Source organism: Lissotriton vulgaris, chromosome 1_1, assembly GCF_964263255.1.
Source record: "Lissotriton vulgaris chromosome 1_1, aLisVul1.2, whole genome shotgun sequence".
Lineage (NCBI taxonomy): Eukaryota > Metazoa > Chordata > Amphibia > Caudata > Salamandridae > Lissotriton > Lissotriton vulgaris.
Genome location: NC_141685.1, coordinates 595,416,131 through 595,432,836, shown reverse-complemented (window position 1 = coordinate 595,432,836; position 16,706 = coordinate 595,416,131). Strand labels below are relative to the sequence as shown.

The 16,706-nt window shown below is 48.8% G+C and overlaps 1 protein-coding gene across 1 annotated transcript in view; it reads right to left on the bottom strand.

Annotated features, from left to right (window-relative positions):
• Nucleotides 1-16,706, bottom strand: part of DNAI3 (dynein axonemal intermediate chain 3) — a 1,122,635-nt gene that overhangs the window by 394,605 nt on the left and 711,324 nt on the right. The gene's annotated exons all lie outside the window — the stretch shown is intronic.

Below are 16,706 nucleotides of genomic sequence, written 5' to 3'. Positions count from 1 at the left end.
GTGCTGTCGCCTGATTGGCTGCAGTTTGGACTAAGACATAATGACTAGGATAGTCACGATTGTGAAGGTTTTTTCTACTGTAGCTGGTGCTACTTTACTTCCTGGTTGGTTATTTCTGATATTTGCTATATGTATTATGGCATTTTATTGCTTTTATATATACCGTGGGACTCCCACTCCGACGACGGGGAATGATTCAGGCATGTGAATCTATGAAAGACACCCCTAATACTGAAGAATAAAGAACTTCCGTCAAGATATTTGACTTAAATTCTGCCGTGGGAAGCTGGAGGTCTAAAAGTTCTGCTGCCTTCCTTATCACTGTGTGGTAAGGAGCACATCCTTTGAAGGAGTATCAGATGGAGGTGAAAGCTCCCATTCTGGAGACATATCAAGGCCGCTTGCCTCCTTCAGTTCAACAAAATAGTCATCCGACTCCTGAATCTCACCTTCCTCCATTTCCTCCGAACGACTCCTCTGCTCTTTTAAAATCCTCTGAACCTCTCTCCTAGATCTCATTCTCAGCACCGGCGTCGATGGAGCCGGACACGACTCCGACGGAGCCGGCATCGAACACGGATCCAGAGGCACAGCCTGCATCGAACGAGGTCGAGCTGACTGCGCCGGAGATGAAGGGAATGGCGTCGACGTCCTTGGTGCCGGGAAATGCTTAGACGGAGACGCTGGCAGAAAAGGCATAAAGGGAGCCTGAGCATAGGCTTGAGGAACCCCCAGATTAAATGCAATAGGACCCATTGGACCCGAAGGTGCTCCAGAGGGGTACACAGCCCTTTGAAAAACTCCATACATTGCATTTAGATAAAATGATGGATCTTACCCCGGGCCAGGGAAAGGTGGATAAACGCCTGGAGAAGGCGCCGGCGCAGGCATTACCTGACTCAGGACAGTCGGCGCCGGCGGTGGAGCCAGCGGAGTCGACAACTCATCTGGCACTGGAACTTCTTCCTCCAGAGCCGGAGAATGTGAGGAAGTCGGGGATGGAGCCGGCGTCGGAGAAAGAGCTGCCGAAGCCGATCTTACTGGAGAACCTTGATTCAAGGGAGAAGGTGAAAAGAAGTCTTTACGATGTTGAGGAGCTGGCGAGGTTGACTTCGGAGCCATGTCTTTATCTGAACAGTGTCTTGAACCATGCCTCTTCTTCTTCTTATGCGTCTTAAATCTAGAGGAATGCCCCAACGTCAACTTCGAGCCCGACCTCGACCTGGAACGAGACCTCGACCTACTTCTACCTCTTTTCTCCTTCCTCATCTTCGCCATGAAGAGTTTAGCTTCTCTTTCCTTTAACTCCTTCGGATTCATCTTTCTACAGCAGGTACATCCCTCGACGTCGTGATCCGACGACAGGCACCAGACACAATCTTCATGTGGATCTCTAATGGTCATCTGTCCTCCACACTCCCAGCAGGGCTTGTACCCAGACTTCCTCGACAACATCCTCGAAAAGGAAACAAGAAGAAGACCAGACATACAAGCAGAAACACAAAGTAGCAAGTAAAACAACGGAGAGTCCAAGAAAAAGCGATAGCGTGGACGGCGCGGAAAAAAGGGAATGCACATCATCACGCCGACGAGGCTCTCTTATGGCTCCAGTGACGTCAGGGGAGTCGCGAACCGAACCATGCTTCTGTGACGCCGTCCTCGTCGGCGTGGTGAGCTACAAAAAAAATCCGAATGCTGCTGGCGCAGGGGATATTCACAAGGTGAGGAATCCACTGGCAGATGTATCCATCAGAAATATAAATATAAAAAATATTCAAATGCAAAATGTTAATGTTAAACAATTTACATTTTTTTTATCTTAGAACTAATAGAATTACATTTTACTGCATGTTAACTTAAGTGTAGAGTTAAAAAAATTGCCTAATTACAATCTATGTATTTTAATGTGTAATAATACTATTATAAATCGTAAAAAAATACCACCTACAGCAATGTTGATTGCTTTAATATATATTAAAATTCAAATATACTGAATATTGTATACAGAATTAATTTACATGATTTTTTATACTATGGAAAGTTTTAAAAAATGTATTACATTTTATTTTAACATAAAATTCTTTGATTATAAAGTTAACATATATTATATAAATATAGGCATATATACTAATATATATATATATATATATATATATATATATATATATATATATATATATATATATATATATATATATGTACATCTATATATGTATATTATATATAAATGTATATGTTATGTTAATTATGTCTTTTAAAGCGCACGGCTACTCCATAGAGTGTCCCGGCGCTTTTATTGAAAACCAGTAGCAGAGTAACACAACACAGTAAAGAAAAGCGGACCAACAAAAATAAAGAGGAGCGTACCAAGGGGCAAAAAGCCAAATTTTGAGGCCCTTCCTAAAAGTCAGCTAATTAGAGGTGCTGCGTAGTGCCAAAGGCAGCGTATTCCAAAGCTGTGGCGCCAACAGCCTGAAAGAGCGACCCCCAATGCGGGCCCTTTTTACTCGAGGGACCACCGCAAGGAACAATGATTCAGATCTCAAAGATCGGGTCGGATGGTAGAAGGCAAGCCTCCTTTGGAGATATTTAGCTCCCGAGGCGTGGAGAGCCTTGTGGGCCAAGGTCAAGGCCTTAAAAACTATCCGTTTCCAGATAGGCAGCCAGTGGAGCGACTGCAAAAGGCCTGGAACTCTGGCTCGCCTATACAGGCCAAAAATGGCCCGCGCGGCCGAGTTCTGGACCACCTGCAGTCGTTGCAGAAGATATTCCGGCAGGCCAAGATACAGGACGTTGGAGTAGTCCAATCTTGAGCCAATTAAGGCCTGCACCGTCATCTTCCTATGATCTTCTGAGCGCAAAGGAAGAAACTTACGGAGCATCCTGAGGAGGCCAAAACATGTTCCCGTAAGACCAAGGATCTGAGATCTTGACGTCAGGCCATTATCCATCTTGATCCCCAGATTCTTAGCTAGCTGGGACGAGCGCTCTGGAGGAAACATATTAACAGGCCACCATTCCTGCCAGTCTGGGTCAGATGGGCAGCCGAAGAAGAGTACCTCAGACTTATCTGAGTTGCACTTGAGGCTGTTAAGCTGGAACCATTTAAAAACAGCCCCAAGGCACTCACGGATACTCTCTCCATCAAAATCTTCTCCTTTCCTGCACGTAAAGAGGAGCTGGGTATCGTTGGCATAAGAAACGATCTGGGCCCCATAAGACTCCGCCAATGCCGCCAGAGGGGTCATAAAGATGTTAAAAAGAGTCGGGCTCAACACAGAGGCCTGCGGGACTCCGACTCCCAAAGGCGGCATCACGGCAGAGCTGGGTGAGGCCCAGACTGTTTGTCGACGGCGGCCAGGAATGATCTAAACCAGCTAAGCACCGTCCCCCTCAGACCGATCTCATGAAGTCTGACGAAGAGCCCCTCATGGGGGACGGTATCAATGGCCGCCGACAAGTCCAGCATTACGAGCATAGCTTTGCCCCCCGATATAAAATTCATATATAAACATTAAAGTAACAGTATATTTAGGTGTGATAAAGAGATTTGCTTAAGTTTTAAAGAAACCTTAGAAATTCACTGAAATATATAGATAGGTGAATATGTCAGTCACAACATTAACGTTATGAACTAAAAAAAAATAGAAATTCACCAGTTATAGTTGGCAGAGCTAACTATAACTTGCACCCGTCATGCACTGCTTATGACCTCACATATTACATCATTCATGACATGTTCTATGACATCATTTATGACATCACTAATGACATTTCAAATGACATTACTGATGACATCATCCAATGAGAGTGTTAGTTTGATTCATAGTTTATACAGTTGTGCGTAACTACCATAGTACTTCTTTATTTATTTTTTTACAGCCTGTGTCCAGCTAATGGGTGTAAATGTTTACAAATCCCATGTGCTCCTAATACATCATAGCTGTATACAGGAACTGAACACATTATATATGTTTGCACTAAAGAGTAACTTTGTGTGCACTTGACAGTTGATAGCTTGTGTTACTGTTCTTAGTAAATACTGTTTTATTACTTTTGAATACTCTGTAGTGTATTTATCATGAGGGTTTCACTGACTGCAAACAGTGTGGTGCACAGCAAGCTCTCTTCAAAGAGGAAATAATGTTTATAGCACCCATTTCTCTGTTCACACCAACTTTATTTCTCAGTGTAGGTTCGGTGACCTTCAGGAGTTTGATACAGATAAAAGCTGTCCATAGTAAGGCATTCGTCTAGAAACATGACGTTCCATATTTTTAAGGACTTGGCCTTCTTTGAACAGTTGTATACAGATTGAACATTGTTTGCAACAAGGGTTTCCCATATGTCTGTGGTCGATTGTTAATGTGAACGCTACCTGTGAAATGCATGTTATAGGGCCAATGTTGCATGTAACCCATGCCTTCTACACCTAAGGCAGTTGTATCTATGTTGGCATTAATGATGCATCATATTCTTCTGAATTATTTTGTACTTACATTCAGGCCTCTAATGCCATACTAATGTATAGAGCAAGATGTGTAAAAACGAAGCATGGATGTTGTCATCAGTGATGTCATCAATGAAGTCATGTGAGATGTCATCAGGAATGTCATAGAACATGTCATGAGTGATGTAATCTTTGAAGTCATAAGCGGTGCATGGCAGGGGCGCAAGTTAAAAGTTCGCTTTGCTAACTATAAATGGTGAATTTCTGTGATTTTGTTTTTAGTTCAAAATGTTAATGTTGTCAATGCCATAGTCACCTAACTATAACGTTATTTTAAGCGTAGGTTTTTTCAGTGAATTTCTAGGGTTTTTCAACGTAATATAATATTTAATTACCATACACAAAGACAACAGGCAAACCCCCCACAGGGCCTTATGTTTTTTAAAGGGGAAGGAAGCAAAGTGGTACCTCTGCCCGAGCCTCATTAAGCCCATTATGCCCCTCTCAAGCCTTATTAGAACCTGGGGACCCCATCCCCCGGGTCCTTTTTTTTTTTAAGGCGAGGACCACGTGGCCCCTCTCCCCGAGCCTCATTAGACGCTGGGAACCCCATCACCCAGGGTACTAACTTTTTAAATCGGAGTGGGGCCTAATGGCCCCTCTCCCCAAGCTATTTAAAGGCCCTGGGGACCCCAACCATCAGGATCTTTTGTTTTAAAGGAAGGGGAGCTGTGTGACCCCTCTCCCAAGCCTTTAAAAGGCCCTCGGGACCCCATCCCCATACTCTCTTTTACAGAGGAGGGGAGCATTGTAGCCCTTCAACCCAAGCGTCATAAAGCCCTATGTATTTTCAAAGGTACAGGGGCCAAGTCGCCCTCCGTCACCGAGCCTTATTAGGTCCTGGTGACCCCAACCCCAGGGCTTTTTTTTTTTAAGTAGAGGGGTTCCGCACAGACCTTTCCCGAAAGCCAATGTAGGCCCAAGGGAGGCCACCCCTGGTGCTTAAACTTACAAAAAATGGGAGAGGGTCTGTGCAGACTTCCTCCCCAAGTCTGTTTAGGCCACCCCAGGGCCTGTTTTTATTTAAGGAGAGGGGTGTTGTGTGGCTACCCTCCCTCCCCAAGCCTTATTATGCCTGGTGGACCTCCAGTGCATTTTTTCAAATTAAAGGGGAGGGGTCCGTGCAGCCCTCCATGTACCTTATTAGCCCCTGAGGACTCCCTTCCCCAGGGCCGATACTTAAATTAAAGGGGAGGGGGAACCGGACCCCCTCAACAATTCATTTTTGGTCCAGGGGACCCCATCTCCTGGGGTACACATTATTTATAATGGGTGCCCTGGTGCCCAATGAGGGTACCCACCAAACACTCTGGACCGTGGAGGGAGCCCCAGTGCTCCCACAGCCCCAGCCAGCGAGAGCTGGAATTGCTCCTGCCCACAAGTAACACTTACTTATGCTGCTCCCTTCGGGCAAGAGCAATATTTTAATATGTTCCTCTGCCAGCATCTATGCGGGCAGGGAAACAAATCAAAAGTCTGCTCTTAGCTAGCAGGAGTATTTCTAAAGCTCACTCCCACTTGAAATAGACTATGTGTTTGCTCCCGCATGGCGGGAGATAAAAAAATGCTGGGACCTGCGATGGTTTGGGGAGAGGGACATGCTCCCCCCCCCCTCCCCCACCCTGTTGGACACATTTGGACCTCAGTATTGGGTTTCCCAAGTCCTATATTGGCTCAGAAAGGAGAGGGGGGGGGGGCACACTTCCCCCATTAAAAAACAAAACATTCCCATGCCGTCATTTTGTTTTTTGGTCTAATGTCCGATTCTGAAGGAGTCCTGTGAGATTTTTACATGTTCAAAAAGCTACCAGCAAACTTTTTCACTGACCCCCAAATACCTCCCATTTAGATGTCAGTGTTCCCCATTTTCCAGCCACTCCCAGTCCCGTCCACAATTACTACTAAAATGTAGCCCGAAATGTGCAGAGATTTCCGCACAGGAGGCAGAGACCTCTGCAGAGGAAAGATAGGCACAGGGGAGGCGGAGGTCTTCCCACAAAGCTTGAGCTTAGTATGCGTGAAGAACTGCTGTAGTACTACTTCATGAAAAACAAAATCCAGTTGTGAATAGGCTCCATTGCTCCACTTCAACTTCAACTTGATGTTAAAGACGAGTGTCTGCAATGGCATTAACTGACCAGTAGATGGCACTGCGGAACCATTAAACCCAAAAGTAGCTTTTAATCCGGCTTTCTAGTGCTGCAATCTTAACTCCCACAGCAGCGCCCAGGTTCTTAATGAGTTCAATGATGGAGGTCTAGATACTGAAGCCAACAGCCATGCTGAAAGTCAGTCCCAAAGACTGCTCAAAGCCAGTTATCAAATGACTCAAGAACAAGTGCCTGGTCGTTCTCGAAGGGAAATTTAAGTGTAAAAGAGCAGGATTCGTACCAAAACCTCAACCTCTTTACTTATGTTATTTGGGAAATGATTCCCCAGAGAGTTCTGGTCTCACATGTGAAAAGTATGTTGCTCTACTAGGAGCCACGTCAGCTCTTTCGGGCAAACTTGCCCAAGAGGCCAATTTAATTGAGCTGTATCACCATTCCTTTGTGACAATAGCACGCATAAGAGTTTTGGCTGTTTGTGAACAACGATGCAAACTGGGATCACGTCTATCAATCAGCCTTTTAAGTCTTAAACAGGCAGATTTAACTGTCCGTTTGTCAGACAGCTGTATATACATAATGTGGGCTTTAGGTTTGCCCTTTGACCATGATTCAGTGGCCTTTCTTAGTAGTCCCCTGCTCCTGATTAGATGGCTTTCCTCCCTATCCTTGTGTTTGTCCTCCGAGGAATATTTCAGTCACACTGTGTTTTGATTGGGTACGCTGAATGCTTCCACTGCTAGACATTGCACTGCAGTGCACGAGAGACTACTTTCTTCGTTCACTTTCTTTCTAGGTTTTGACTGAAAGCCTGCTCTACCACAGACGGTCTAGCCTCCCACAGCGTTCACTCCGCAGCCCTCTCTTGACACAGTGGTGGGCGGTCATCTTGGTTTGTGTTTCAACCATTTAAAACATTTTGAGATGGACACCAATAAGTGGCCACACAGGTGGCCCATCTTGGTATACATTTACCAGTGTTTCCTGAAAATCTGTTCAAGAATGGCTGCTTAAGCTCGTGCACACACAGTGGCCTTCTTGGAATGCTTATTGGTACAGCATAAAACGAGGCACCTCAAGGCAGCTACTGCTCATGCACGCACATGGAAGGCAGACATTTTGGAATGGTTTTTATTATGCACAATAAAATACCTTATAAAAATGACCACCCTACGTATTTACATGGACAGTGATCTTAAAAAAGCTTCTTCTAAGGAATCAGAAAAAGTATACTAGCTAGGTAGACTAAGATGGTGGCCGTGCATGCGCGTACAACAGCTGTAATGGAATAGTTTTTTTTTTAATCAAATTTCTTTTTATTTTCATTTTCATATAGGTACAACATTGAAGCAATCGGAAAGTCATAGCCCCAGATGTGTTTGTAGCCCCATGGTCCACGATTAGCATCTGGAGGCCGATCTCTGGAGCAGAATGCCATGAGTCCATGCGAGAGGGCGTGAGTCCTGCCCGGTAAAAGACTGTCTCTAAGAGCTCTCCTACCCAACCTCCCAACTAGACCCTTCCTAACCCCAACTACCCCTTCCCTGGAACCCCCCCCTTCCCTACCTCCCCCCTACCCAGTGTGTTCGGCTGTGTAGGTGTGTGGCATACGAGTGGACCCTCATCAGACCTTTCGTGTCTTGTCTTCTGGTGGTCTATGGAACTCATCAACTAGTCTGAGGACTTTGAGATACTTTGGGCAGGTAAACTCACGGAATTCGTGTGACAACAGAGAGATTAAGGGTGTCCATGTTTCCCTAAAGGTGTCGGAAGTCTGTGTTAGGGACGCCTGTATCCGCTCCATTCCCATTATGTGCCATAGTCATCATCATCAAAGTACTTTATTCGGTTAAAAAATATAACCATAAAAGCATAACATGTGATATTACATACACTATAGAATAACAAAAAGTTCAATAAAAGTGTGATTCCATAAAAACAGACAGTGAATAAAACGGAGTGATAAAGAATTGTTACCACGTAAAAATGGTTTAAATCATTACTTTTTTTTAAATAGTATCTCTGTCCGTTTAATTCATCAAAGTTTGACCCAAGAGTGGTTCAAATTGATAAAAGGTGGGGGTGAAGTGGCCACTCGAAACAAATCCAGTTATACCCTTCATGAGATTGCTTTGTGCTTATTGACATGGGGACGGGACATATAATGTTCTGGGGTAGAAATCACTAATGCTCCAGGTGAAAATGGGACCATCTCCTATTTGTGGCTGCCATGATTGGAGATGTGGGACGACATATTTTCTCCTGAACTTTACAAGAATCAGATCTCCTGCAATGTGTTTTGGTAAAGGTCCTAGCCAGCCCACCCTTCTGACAGATAGTATAGTACCATCGAGATTGGTTGGCAGAGGTCTATTCTTGGTTAGCCAGAACGTGACCTTATTTCTCAAATCCTGTAGTCCTACATGGTTCCCCTTGGTCAGTTCCGGTACTCCCGCGAGGACGCATACAAATGGTACGGCCTCCGGTGGCAAATGTAAGAGATTGGTTTTGTGTGGGATATTCTCACTGTTTGCCGGTAACCCCTTGTGCAACCTAGATGCTTTGTTCGGCCCTGCTCTGTAATAAGAGCTCCGTGCTGTTGGGCCTGCTTTCACGGGGTTCAGAGCTGTCTTTTGTGGGTTGACTAATTGATGATGGGTAGTCTTGCTTTGTGTGGCGGATTCAGGCGTTTCTGTGGGGTGTGGGCGCTGTGCCTGGGAAGGTCCTGCCAGGGTTTTTGTGAGTGGCGAGTTAGCCTTAATCGCTTCCTCGACACCCGTGAGCCTATCCCCTAAGCTGATTATTTTTTCTATCAGGGGTGATATTAATGTTTCCAACATTCTTTCGATTGAGGCCAATAGAGAAGCCTAAACAGGTGCTGTAGTGGCAGTACTGACAGTGCTGGGAGTGTAGGGCAGTGGAGAATTTGGTTTTAGTTTTTGTTGCTTTGCCTGACTCCCCATTTGTTTAACCCCATCTCTCTTTCTTTTGATAGAGGAGATCTGTGGTGGCCCTGTAGGTTTGAGAATTGACTCTGATCGTACTAAGGGGGGAGTACCCTGGGAGTTTTCAGTTAGTTGGGGTTGGCTACAGGGCTGGGGACTAGTGGCTGCTATAGTGCAAATAGTGGCATTGATTTGCACATTACCTGAATCCACAGGAGCGTACATGGACTTGCATAATTTATTTAGGTTATCCAGTAGCGATAAACCTGGTACTGCATCAGGAGTCTGTACAAGGGAACATATACTAGGGGGACAATACATAGCGGGGGATCGTTCTATTCTCTCTAGTTCACTTAAAATAGGGAGAGTAACTCTATTAATAAAATAGTCCATTGTCCCCTTAAGAGAGTGTCTCTGGGAGGGAGTATTTCTGGTCTCCTCCTCCTCATGGGTCATAGCGAAATGGGTTCGGTCAGTCACAACTGTATCCGAATCAGCCACCAGCGAAACGTTCAACTGTGTGAAGGCTCCGCAGGGACCTGTAAGGGAACTGGGGAGTATCAGTAGATAACAGTACCTTATGTCTTTAGTTTAGTCCCATTCCATGGTCAGAAAATGTAAAGGGGGGTTCCCCGTCCGGCCTCTTCTGGCCCCTGATGGCCGCAGATGGCCCCGCCCTTGACCTGGGCTTCTCCCGGCGCGTCCCCGCGCGCGTCCCGCGCTGCGGACCCTTTAGCTCTGTAATAACGGATCAGTGTGAGGGTGGGCGGTCTCATGCACAGATGTGGCATGCACGGACTCCTGAGAGTTGGAGTCCTGTGCTCGCGTGCTCCCGAACTCGCAGCCACCAGCAGACAGCAGTTTGCACTATCCAGTGCGTGCTCCCGATGGCCCAATGCGCTCCCGGTGTCAGCAGCACCCTGGGATTTCCAAAGATACTCCGGCGGTCTGGGAATTGAAGCGGGACCCTCGCCAGCGGGTTCCGCGAGGTGCTTTAGCTGTCCGGTGAGAGGGTGGGCGGTCTCGTGCACAGGTGTGGCATGCACAGACTCCTGGGAGTTGGAGTCCCATGCTCGCGTGTTCCCGACCCCGCAGCCACCAGCAGACAGCAGTTTGCACTATCCAGTGCGTGCTCCCGATGGCTCAATGCGCACCCGGTGATAGCAGCCCCCTGGGACTTCCAAAGATACTCCGGCGGTCTGGGAATCGAAGCGGGGGGGCCATAGTCTGTGGCCATAGTCTGTGGAGCCACCCTGTGTGTGTGGGTTTCCTCGGGGTGCCCCAGAGTGAAAGAATATGTTGCGTCGCCGCCCCTAGTGCTAGCCCCATTTGGCGCCCCCTAATGGACTTAAGTGGAAAGGTGAGTTTGTTGGGCAGGCCTAGGATCGCGTATGTGGGGAAGCGGGGAATCTCCGTTTCGAAACAGCTATCTACGTCCCGAAGGACCTCCACCCAGTATTCCTGCACCGTTGGGCATTCCCAGAGCAGATGAAGCATGGTCTCTATGTGTCCGCAGCCCCTCCAGCACAGGGGGTCTCGGTGAGGATTGCTTTTGTGTAGCCTCTCTGGCGTTAAGTGCCAGTAGTAAGCCGGCTCAGCTCGGTCCAAAAGTTGTCCCCCAAACAACTTTTGGACCGAGCTGAGCCGGTACCGATTGCAGTAATTCATTTGTGCAATTCCGGGGAGCACGTATCTTGTGACGCGTTGCCCTTTGATGACAGGTGGTTGCTGGTATGCAGCTTATTGGCAGCCATCAGACCATATGAAAACTGAGAAAAACAGAAATCCGAATTTACAAAACCCCAACTTTGCCCTGATGAATTTGCTGAAATCACAGCAATGAAACATGTCGGCATCATTCAAGCATGGTATAATTTAAACCATTTTTAATTGGGACCACCTGCAGCAACAGAATAAAGCCAATACAGCTAGCAAGTGGTTCCCATTTGTAATACCATTGGCCATCCCCTTCCACGCTGGTCATTGCAGGGGTTCTAGGTGCACTCACTGATATGTTGGTCACTTTTAGGAGACAGAAGCGGTGTTGATAAGATTACGTATTTACACAGCACTTTTTTGTTAGTTTGTATTTACACATTTATTATCCTTTGGGTGTTCTTTTCTGTTGCCTCTTTGTTTGGTTTGTCACGACAAGGAGAGAGCGACCAATGATGAGAAGTGGGTAAACTGACAATACCAGGTCAGGAACCCCCTCGGGTGTTACTACCGTGAGGCGCTCTCTTTTTGTTTCCACACGTTTTTTGGCTTCACACATTCTTTCCCATGGGTGAGAATGAGATAAGACCTTAGTATATGTTTACAGCACGACCTGTGGATTAGTGTTAAGGATACACTTCTTTTGAGTACGAGTATGACCCTTTGTGCAACTCTACTCCAGGTCTGCCTGATCTGTTGGTGTCTGTTGGAGGAGGTATCTTGTGTTGAATGCCTTCAGCTTACGCCAGATCCTAGGGGCCCCTGTTCGGCTGTGCGCCTGTTCCAATTCTAGCACTTGTGCTGTCAGCTCTTGGCGGCGGTCCTTCCTTTCCTTATTGTCTGCAGCCGAGCTCTCCTCTGATAACCGCCTTGAGCGCCTCCCAGACCGCTGTCATTGCCACCTCCCCTGTGTCGTTCTGGCCTAAATAGTCTGCGATGCTCTGGCTGATCTGTTGTGTGACCCCTTTGCGGGAGAGCAGAGTTTCTCGGAGGCGCCAACTACCCTTGTGTGTATGCAGTCGTGGGACCTCTAAACGCAATACTACTGCATCATGGTCTGATAGGGCCGCCGGGGTAACTTCCATATCCCGCACCATAGGGGCCAGGTCAGTGGAGCTAAGAAAATGGTAAATTCTGGCATATGTACGGTGCACATGAGAATGAAAGGTGTATCCTGGGGCTGTGTGGTGGGCTTCCCTCCAGGTGTCCAAGAACCCCCTGTTGGCAAGCCAGCACTTCCCTTCAATGGAGAGAGCCCCGGAATCGCCGAACCTCCGACCTGACCGATCCCTTTCATTGTCCATGACCAAATTTATGTCCCCGCCAATCAATGTGTGCATCGAACTAGTACCCATAACTTCCGAGAGTGCCCCTGTAAGAAACACCTCCTGCTTGGTGTTGGGGGCATAGATGGACCCCACTGTGATCGATATGCTCCCGATGTGAACCGTATGGGCCAAGAGCCTGCCTTTGATCTCCGCCACTTTGTCCCCCACCCGGCCCTTGAAATGTTTAGCAAAGAGCAGGGCCACTCCTGCTTTTTTCTCTGTGGTGGAGGAGTAGAGTTGGGTTGGGAACGCCCTGGACTTCATACGATGCCAATCCTTAGCTAGTAAATGCGTCTCCTGTAGGAGGTACACTGCCGCCCTGGAGTTTTCTAGGTAGGAAAGCACCGCTCTCCTCTTGATTGGGTTGTTTAGCCCTTTAACATTAAGGGGGAGAACCTGGATAGACTCTTCAGCCATGAGGAGGTATGTATCTACTCACTCTCTTCCAACGTTCTAATGTGAAATCGCTCACCCCTCCTGACCTCGTTGCCTGAATGGATGGAACACACCTGAGCACACCCCCGGAACCCCCCCTCCCGTTCCCTCCCCTCCCTCCCCTAACCCCCCTCTCCAAACATGGAACCCCAAATGGTGAACATTGTCCCAGGCCTATGTAATGTCTGTCCAGGCCTGTGGTAGATGAGTAAATGTATGGGTTATGTGGCAGTGGTGGCTCGAGACCCCACGTCCCGCCCCCCAACCGTGTCGCCACAACTTAGCTGAGTATGACCATCCCCTCAGCCTCTCAGGAGTCCGTGCCGGTGTCTTTGGAGACCTCTTGAATCGCTGCGGCCTTTTCTTGTGCCATTGTCTCTGGATTCGGCTTGAGGCCTTTCCTGGAGGGCCGTCCACGTTGCACCTTCTGCCAGCCGTCACCAGTCGTCCGCGGGGATCTGGATGGGGCCTCGGATGGCCCCCTCTCCTCGTCGTCCTCTGGCTGGTCTCCTTCCTGTGGAATGCCCAGTAGGGCGCAGGTGTCCCACAAAGATCTTAGCTGGTGGAGGGCCCTGTTCCATTTGAAGATTAGCTGAAAGGGGTGCCCCCAGGAGTAAGGGACCCCCTCGTTGCGGAGGAAGGTGGTGGCTATTTTGAACGCCCTCCGCTTCTGTAGAGTAATTGCCGATAGGCCCTGGAATAGTTCCACCGTGTGGCCCTGAAAGCGAAGAGGCTATTTTAGATGTGCTGCCTTCAGTATGCGTTCCTTGAGGGGGTAGTCGGGCAGGAAAGCCAGGATGTCAGGCGGGGGACCCTGAGCTGGGCGAGCTGGGCCCACGCGATGGGCTCTGTCAATACGGATCTCAAAGTCCTCGCCTTCGTTGAGCACCGTTCGGAATAGGCTTTGTAGGTATCCTGTCATGTCATCCCCCTCTGCTTTGGAAGGCACATTGCGGACCCGAATGTTGTTGCGGCTTGAACGGTTTTCCAGGTCCTCTGTGTGGGATTGGAGGTCCGTTTGTTGCTCATCGAGCCTGATGATTTCCTGCCGCAGGAGTTCTACTTCTTCGCATCTGGCCTGCCCCTCTAGCTTGGTCACGGCCACCCGCTCCCCAAGGTCATCGAAGTCGCGACGGAGTTCTTTATAGTCCCCTGCCATTTCTTGTCTGAGGGTTTGGATGTCTTCCTTAAGAGAGGTGAAGAGGGCCTCCATGAACGCTTTGGTCGCCTGGGCCTCCCCCTCATCTCGATCCTTTCCTTTAGGAGGAGGCGCCTGAGCTGGTTTGTCAGGGCTTTTGTCGGTCTTAGAAGTCCCTTTGGCCAGCATTTCGGGGATGGTGCGGCCCCCTTTGAGGTTGGAGGAAGCCATAGTCCCCTCCTTTGTGGGTCCGGCTGTCTCCCGGTTATGTCGCGCTCCCTGGCGGGACCACAGTCAATCTATGGCTGGTGCGCGATGGGAGGAGGGGGAGTAGTGTGTTGGGGTGGCGCTACGTCTCAGTGAGAGTCGTGTGCCCCTCAGCCCGGGGTCCCGGATTGTGCTATCTTGTGGCTCTCCGGAGCAATCTACTCCTTCGTAACTCTGTGGCCGCGACTCCTTCTTGTGGCCCCAGGCCTCTGCCCGTCACCGGGGGCCCGTGTTATGCCCCCCGAGCCGCTTCCCCAGCGGCAGGGTCTGTTCCCACCTCGTGCTCCGTTGGCGGGTCCCAGGGGCTCCTTCTATTCCCAGCCCCTAGGTGCGGTAGCCTGCCCAAGGACACTCTCCGGGGGCCCGTTTGCTGCCCCCGATCTCTCTCCCTGTTATGGTGGTTCCCAGAAGCTCCCTTTGTCCTCTTTTCCCAGATTGTGGTCCCAGGGCGGCAGTGGTGGCGTGTGGGCAGTGCTCGCGATGCCGGGGCCACCCGCTGCGTCGCAGTTCGTAGCAAGGGGCACCCTCCGGAGGCTCGATTAGTGCCCCCGATCCCTCCTTTCAGCCCTTAGGGCCGCCTCTATTGCGCTCTCGTGTATGCGGATCCACTGCCCTCTGTTTGCGGCCTAGCTGCGGTAGGCCTTATAGCGCCGCTGTCCCAAACGTGGCTGTGTGTCCCAGGGCCCCTGCAGCGTCAGTCCAGGCTCGCAGGGCATCGGAGGCTCGAATGTCTGCACCCCGGGGTTGTGCCCTCTGGTCCGCTGCGCCGCACTCCTCACCTTCCTATGCTGTGGCGGTATAGTGTGACTCCGCCCGCGGCCGTTGCGTCTCCGCTAGGTAGGCCCAAGCCGGGGCCTCAGGTGAATCCCCGCGCCGTCTCCGTAGGCGCCCTCTGTCATGGGCCGCACCCCCAGGGCCCGCGGACGAATTTCGGCGGTCGCCGCCCGTGGTCTGCTGCACCCGTTTGGGGGAACCTCTGGCGTGGCAGCGCAGTCTCCCAGCTGCTGTGTGAGGCCCGTCCGCTCCCTTCACTTTAGGAGTCGGGCCGTCTCTTTCGCACCTCCGGTTGGCCTCGGCCGGGGCCGCTGTCTCGCGGGTCGCTCCTCTGCCCTCGAGTCTCGCCGGGACTCCTGGTTGCCCAGCTGCTGTCCCGCTCGCCGTTGGCTGTCGGCACAGGGGCTTAGTGGAGATGTGGTCTGCTTTTAGGCCCGGTCAGGGGATCGAGGACGGGGAGCCTCCGCAAGACACGTCTTCCTAGGCCGCCATCTTAGCCACGCCCCCATGGAATAGGTTTTTAAACAAAAATTAAACAATCCAAGAAAGCCACGCACAGTTGCATGCACAATAGTTTTTGCCACAAACGATGGCAAAAGCATAAGAAGTATTGGCAAAGCCAATAGTAATGTTTCTCTGAGTCACAATTGAGACTTATATATTTTGCCAATGGGTATTGCATTTGCTGAGGGTCTCACATTTTGAGCGCCATTTGCTCAGAAAAAGACTTAACACACAATCAAGAGAAAACCTAAACATAAGAGCCAAATATCAATCAAACCACTAAAACTGGCAGGCAAGACTCCAAGTACGTTCTTCAGTTCAAGCACCAGGTTATGTAAAAAGCGACTGAAGAGGAAGGGCAAGGAGCCGCCACTTATATACAGGAATGTTGCCAATTTAGAGTTAGAGTTGTGCAATGCAAGTGCAGCACCCTGGAGCATAAAGTGTGCTCCCTGCCCATACGAATGAAATACAGAATTTGCAGAGGGATACAGCTGCCATTAGAACGTCTGATTGAGATCGGAAGTTCTAGTTCGTGGTTTCCACTTTGTTCTGTGGCGAGTGATCATTCGTGCAGCAGGTTTAAAGTTTAGGAAATGCTTTCTCATGAGTATGAAAATGTAGAACTTCAAGAAAAAAGAGGCAGAAATTAACAATTGACCACACAACAATGCAGTTAACACACTGGTTAGGCCCAAATTACAAACCTCTTCAGGTGCACTGACAGCACTTCAGTCAGTAATTCTTTATTCGATAGTTTAAAAAACATCTAAAAAGTGCACATATCAAAAGTTTTGAAAAGAGAGAATTACATTAAAATGACTTTCCAATTCGGCAAAATATCGGTTAGGGGCCATGTTTTGGCTACCTTGTCTTTAGCGATGTCACCTTATTTGTCCATTGTGACAAATTCTTTTCACAGATGGCTACTGACTAAATTCCGGTTTAACCAACGACATTTTGTACTCTGGGATTTGGAGG